The sequence below is a fragment of the Pteropus vampyrus genome, unplaced genomic scaffold (genome assembly GCF_000151845.1).
Source record: "Pteropus vampyrus isolate Shadow unplaced genomic scaffold, Pvam_2.0 Scaffold129, whole genome shotgun sequence".
Taxonomy (NCBI): Eukaryota; Metazoa; Chordata; class Mammalia; order Chiroptera; family Pteropodidae; genus Pteropus; species Pteropus vampyrus.
This window is the reverse complement of record NW_011888910.1, coordinates 126,972-134,126: the sequence shown is the minus strand read 5'-3', so window position 1 is coordinate 134,126 and position 7,155 is coordinate 126,972. Positions and strand designations below refer to the sequence as shown.

The 7,155-nt window shown below is 36.2% G+C and overlaps 1 pseudogene; it reads right to left on the bottom strand.

Moving 5' to 3' along the window:
• Positions 1–1,912: 1,912 nt before the first annotated feature.
• On the bottom strand, positions 1,913–7,054 carry LOC105296782 (annotated as a pseudogene).
• Positions 7,055–7,155: the final 101 nt, after the last annotated feature.

Below are 7,155 nucleotides of genomic sequence, written 5' to 3'. Positions count from 1 at the left end.
TCTTTCTATAAATATATCTTTAATTTTTTTTATTTTATCCACCAGTAGATGTCTCCCTTCCCTGACTGAAGGTTTCAATCTATAGGACTGCCTGAGGTTTTTTCACCAAATCTGGTTTTTGTATGAATGAAGAAATCAAGGTTTTAAAAAAGGGAGAAGTTTAGTATAAAGCATCTCTCACCCAAATCTGTCTTCTAAATGCCTATTGTATATGCTGTACTCTTTAACTGAAAATGTTGCGCTGGGGCGTTTTGATTTTAAGAGAATTAGACAACAGATTCTCATCTCTCTCAGGTCCTTTGAGTATTTCCATTTTGGGAGAAGATCTACATGGGGGCCCAGGATGTCTAATAACTTTTCCAAAGTACCTGAACTAGTTTTAGGGGATATGTGAAACCGAAAGAACTACAATCAGAAATGAAATAAGACATACTTCTAAATTTTAACGTCTAGCTGAAAATCATACAAATTTAGGTATACACAAGAATGAAAATATAGACTCACTTCTTGGGAAAACCTTTAGTTTGCTATTCAAAAGATGGAAGACATTTCCAACTATTTTTTTTATCTGTGTTAATGGTAAAGCATTTAGTGCAAATTGTACTTTAGGGAAGAAAATCCACACAATGAAAATCTAGTCATGCCCATGCTGAAAATTTTTTCTAGAAAAATTGCAACTTTTCTCTAGAAAATTGCAAAAATTTTGAGTCATTCTTTTGGTGTCTCTGACATTTTTTTTTTCTTTTTTCCTAGTTTAAGTCTTCCATTTTCTTTGAGTTGCTTATGAGGCCTTAATCTCATCTACTCTGTATCTTCCTTGTGGAGTGCTCTTATTTGGTGTTTATTGGGCCATTGATTACTTTGCCAGAGGTTACTAAAGCTCTCTGGCCTGCTGATTGTTGAATTTTCCAATGGGTAGGATGAAAGAATAATTCTTAAATCTTTTGATATATCCCTGAACAGGCCTGGAAAAAATTACTGGCCTATTATTCACACTTGTTTAATTTTCTTGGTGATGGTCTTGTGGTATCCTCTGCCCCAAGAAAATTGTCTTGACACTATTCTGGAACCATCTGATAATCATCTGGAACTATCTGGATGGGAGCTATTTCATACTAAATCATATAGGCCAGTGATTCCAAAACCCTTTCCCATGAGGTATGCTCCTTCTTAGGCTGTTGTTATATAATGAGTTTGGAGACTTTTTCATGGGTAAGATAGACTGTAGGTTATACCCAATTCCAAGGTGTTAAATGTAGCTTTTGTCTTTTCATTCATCCAATTGAAACCCACTGGTGTGCTCTGACCTCATGTCTGGGAATCACTGCTTGAGATAATTGATTGTCCTCTTTTCATACATCGGTTATAGCTCTAGAGGTTGCTTTAAATTATTGGGTTATCAGATTAGTATTATGTGAAATGGTTGTTGACCTACAGGAGAATCTTATTTTTATTAGTTTAGTTCAATTTTTTTTTTAATTTAAAAATGTTTATTGATTCATGCTTTAAAAATTCAGAAAAAATTTTTTCAAACAAATCACCGAAGGCCACTTCTCTGCTCTCAATGTTAAGCCATTTTTTCCACCAAAAATAATAAAGTAATGTATATTTTATGATATAAACTAATCAGTTTATGATAGCTGTGATTCTCAAATGCTTTTTAAAAATACCAATAAGATTAAAGGTGTGAACAGACCATATGTAGCAATTTAAAAACCTGGTAAGCAAAGCCAAATTGACCAAAATTACCAATCAGCTGGATTTGGCCTTTTCGGCTACAGATGACTTTGTTCAAGACTCCTGCACACGTTAGAGGGGTTCTCAGCCATGTTCTTAATACAAGCACAGCTACTAATACCTGATGCTGCAAAAAACAACACAGGCACAGAGAGAAAGTTCTGCTGATTCTGTTTTAATCTTCAAGAGATTTTTGTCCTCTACTCTCTTTATCAACTTCATCTTTTTTCCTTGCAAGAATCCTAGCTGTTGGTATCAGTAAAATAATTTTCTTCCTCATTCTCTTTCTTCTACTTCTTTTTTTTTGTTAAAGCTTTCTTTATCTTCAGTGAAACTTTTCATCTCTTGATTGCCGAAGGACTTAAATATTTTTTTACTTTGGCCTTTCTTTGAAACAAATGCATCAGATATTCCTAGTGCTTTTAGGATGGTAGAATAAAAATTTTTTGCTGCCATTCTTGCATTTTTCTGAGCAACTCTTTCAAATAGTAGTGGCCTATTTTTAATTTTTTCTTCTCTTTTTTCTAGTTCTCGTCAGTATTCTCTCATCTTTTCCTTTTCACTCTTTCTTGTGGCATGTTCTCTTCCTCTGGAATATACTGTGGGTATTGGAGGGTTGCAGTTATATGGCACATGGTTTGCACTTGCACTTCTTAACTGGTGACTTGTGCCTTGGAGACATAGGCCAATGTGTTTCTTTTTTAATTTTCTTCATCTGCTTCAATGTCTGCCAAAATTTCCCCTCTTTTAGTGGATGCATGTGAGGATGTGTGAAGATCAGGTGGTTTATAAACTGTTAGAAGTTTTGGACACTTCTGTTCTGAGGACTTTCTGATATCTTTCAAGAAGTTCTCCAAAATCAGCGGTCCGACACCTAGCCTTGAATTTACATTTCAACTTTTCAGCCTGCTCAGGACACTTGGGCTTCCTTGTAGTAAAACTTTTGCAAGCTGGTGTAGGTAAAAGCTCTTGGGATCTCAGTTGTTCCTAATGTTTCTGTACAGCTCTTCTTTTAACCTGTTCAACCATAAGTAGATCCAGGTATAGGTCTGGCTTTAAGTCCATTTGTTTCCTTTTTAGACTTAAAAAGTCTCTCAGCTACTTTCCTGGATTGTTTGCTTCTGTTCCTCCCTTGCAATAAACTTAAATGGCTTTTGTGAGGCCAAAAGAGTTTCTTTGTTTTTCTCCTTTATAGTCCACCTCTGCTGTTCATTTTGCTTGACTATATAATGGTAAGCGGGGAGAAAGATGAGTGCTGGAACTGGATTGACTCGGAATTTTTCTTATACTCTGAATCTTCTTGTTTTTTGAGCAGTTTGTGTACCATTTCAATACTTGATTTAGATTTCATGTTCTCTTCTTCTATTCTCTAATCATCATTTGGAAAGGCTCAGATACTGTAATTTGTGACACTCATTCTTTAGGTTTCTTCTCTGTTTTTTCAACTGCTGGGAAGTCAGCATCCTCACACTGAATATAATCTTTAATAAAAATGTTTGTGCACATGTTGTTGATGAACTCCTTAGCATAGGTCATCATTCTGTTCTTCCCAGGATACTCCTTTTCTAAGTTGGGCAACTCATCTTCAGAGGAAGTCATAATCAAGGAAGGAGAATGATCTAAACCAGGCTCTGAAATTGAGCCTGATTAACTAGATAGGGTGTTAGGATGTCTTTTCTGATACAGATTTGGAAGCGACACTAGAAACTTCTTCCTTGATGATCATTGGCTGAACTTTCTTTAAATTTAATTTTCTCTAGTACATTTTCTCTAGCTTTGCCATAGTTTCCATGTGGGTAGGCTTGAGCTCTTTTGGTTTCCCTGAAATATTCTTCATCAGAGTGGTAAATATCAGAAAAATCCATGAGGTCCTCATACTTATACATGTTTGTTCATCCACACCAGAAACGTTGTTGTTAAAATCAGCCAGCACGTAGGCCAACAGCACTGCCTCCTCCTGTTCTTCCTCCTTCTCCAAGGCAGCTTCCACCACCACCAGAGCCTCTAGGAGGTCTTAGCCTTTTTACTCAGTGATACGTGTTCTGGCATTGGGATTCAGTGGGGGTTGCACAAACTGGAGGCCCCCAGCTTCAGCGCCTGAGGCACTGGCCAAGGTGGAAACCTGGAGTTGGCCTCAGACTAAACAGCGGCTCCCTGCTTGGGGCCAGGAAATTCTAATTGAGTTTTCTATAGCAAATTTTTTACTGTGGTATGATACACATAACATAAAATGACTTTAATCATTTTAAAGTGTGCGATCCAGTGGTGTTCAGTATATTCATAGTGTTATACAAACATCAGCACTGTCTGGTTCCAGAACATTTTTATAACCCCAAAAAGAAACCCTCATTCCCATTAGCATTTCCCAGTACCTCCTTCCCAAAGCACCTGGCAACTACCAGTCAGCTTTCTGTTTGTATGGCTTTGCCAATTCTAGACGTTTCATGTAAATGAAATTATATAATTTTTTTTTTTTTGGTCTGGTGTCTTTCATTTAGCATATTGTTTTCAAGGTTCTACCTCCCCCTGCCACCAGCTCTGTAGAAATGTTTCATTCTTTTTTATGGCTGAATAACATTCCATTGTATTTATATGCCACAATTTAGTTATCCACCTTCTAGCTTTTGTAAATAGTAATGCTATGAACATTCTTATATGAGTTTTTGTTTGAATACTTGTTTTTAATTCTTTTGAATGGAAATGCTGGTTTTGTGGCTATTTGACAAAGTATTCTGTAACCATTTGAACATCAACAACCATATTACTTGCTAACAATTTACAATTGCGCCCATCCTCTGAACACTGGTCAACTGGTATGCCTCAAAAAAATGGTCCTCTTAGCTTCAAATGAAAAATGATGACACTGATGAATTAATGAACACTGATTTGATTTTCATATCTGCAGTTAAAAACTGTGGTAGTGATGATTTCTCCCTGTGGCATCTTATTATAGTCCAACCTAGTTTTTGCTTTTATCCACAGTGGAATCAGAATGGAATCTCTCTACAAGAAAAGAAAAATTTTAGCTAGTTAATAGCTTGACTTACTAAGAGACTAAAAGGCTGATTTTTCTGAAATTTAATACCTATTTTTTGTCAACAGTTACAGCCAACAGGACCGATCAAAGGAGAAACTTCTAGATAATTTTTAATTTTCAACCAGTTTTATTTAGATAATAGGCTTTGCTTTGTGTAAACTTCAACAGCTTTATTCCACTGTAATCAGTTAACCAACTAGGACTAATTTAGGCACACATTAGATATAGTATGTCATGATCTATTTTCAGCATCTTTCTAAGTCCCCTCTCCCACCTAACTAGTGTCTCCTAACACATTTGAAGAAACAAAAATGAAACTAATCTTCTCAGAAGTGATTTTTTTTCAGTAGTGAAATTTATTTTGTTTTGCCAGAACAGTTATCATAGTAGCAGCCAATACAGTTTTCTTTCATCCTCTATTTATTTGGTAAATGTTTTGGCAGCTAATACTCTCAAAGGCTTGTCTGTTTCAGAATTCTACTACCAACAAAATATAGCACATGGTATATGATTATTGTACATTAATTTGGGTTTGAAATTTTTCGAGAATTTATGATAATTCTTTAGAGTTGTATCATCCAATATAGTAGCCTCTAGCCATATGTGACTATATGTTTAAATTAATTAAAATTAAATAAAATTTAAAATTCAGTTCATAAGTTACACTAGACACACTTCAAGCACTCAATAGCCACATGTGGCTAGTGGTTACTGTTTTGGACAGCACAGCTATAGAATATTTCTCTCATCATAGTAAGTTCAATTGGACAATGCTGCCTTAGATAATTGGGAAAAACCATCTGGAGTTCCAAAACCACTGTGCATCACAGAAGAAAACAGGTCCAATGAAGCTGAAAGAAACCTTAAAAATCATCTTAGATGAGCCGTTTGCTTGATAGACCTAAAGGAAGATAGGTTTGAAGTGGGGCTAGTGACTTATCAAAAATCTCATAACTAGTTACTGGCATACCTTTAATAACTTTTTCTCACAAAGATGGCTTGTAAATTACCCATTAGTGTGTTAAAAGTTAATGTAATGTCAAAATAGTAAATGACTATCTTATCATCTCCTTTTCTTTATCACCAAGCTGCTTGAGAGTCTATATTCGTGCTTTCTCTTTGTCCCTGTTTATTTACTCTGGAATCTCTTGAGATATAGCTTCAGGCCTTATTATCACTAAAATTTCTCCACCAAGGTCATGAATAACAGCTTAGTCACTAAATCCAAAGACCTTTTCTTATTTTGTAATTTATTTTTTGAATTCTATTTTGTAATCTTGGAACATTGAAGAATAGTTGGTTGGAAGTTCCTTCTTTTTTCATTTTCTCTTTCAGCTCTACCTTCTGTTCTACTGTTCTTCTTGTTGTTCCTCTCAAGTTTCTTCTTCTTTTTTCATTTCCTAAATGGAACCTCCCTTGGCACATTTACCTAATATCAGAACTTCAGCTACTCTCCAGGTGACTGGCTTCTCACCTGTAACTAATTCTGATCTGATCTGTTGTGAACTTGGGTCCCACGGCCAAGTGCCTCACTGGAACCTCAAACCTAACGTGCTGAACACCCTAGCTGGTTATCTTTCTCCTCTAGGCCTCCTTCCTCCTGTGCATCCTATTTTTCTTAAAGACACAATAATTCCCTGAGCTACCCAGAATTGAACTCTACAACTATCACTGCCTCCTAAGGATGACCAATCATCCTGGTTTGTCCAGGAGTGAAAGCTTTCTTAGGAATGGGACTATAAATGTTGAAACTGCAAGAGCCCTTGGCAAATGGGTTGGTCACCCTACTTATTCTTTCTTGCTATCATATCTAATCAGCCAGCAATTTGCTTCATTTTTATTTCCACAATCTTTCTCAAATTTGTCTCTTTTATCCCACCCTTGTTTAGTTCTATATTATCTCTCACCAGATCTCTTGTAATGGCCTCCTAATTAATCTCTCTACTTCCAGTCATTCTTCCTTCAATCCATCCTCAGTTTCGCTACTTGGTAATTTTTCTATAACTCAGTTTAGTCATGCCACTTATTTGTTTCAAAATATTCCTTGAAGACATGGGGAAGGAATAGAGGGTAGATCGGTAACAAAAGGCAGACAGCTGCTTTGAAGAGTAGAGTAAAAGCAAAATGAAATAACAGAGTTTTGTTTCTTTCTCTTCTGAGTCCAAAGTTCACAGGCACCAAATTGCCAGATCTAGGAAATGACTCAGGCTGCAGTCATTAGCGTGGGAATTCGAGAAGTGAAATTCTTTATGCACACTACCTACCTCCTTCTGCCACCATCTCTGTGCTACTTTGCTAGTGTTCTTCCTCCTCCTTTGTCACTAGTTGTATATGATTAGAGAGCATTGTTCCTAGACATTGTTTTGTCTGGGGAACTATTT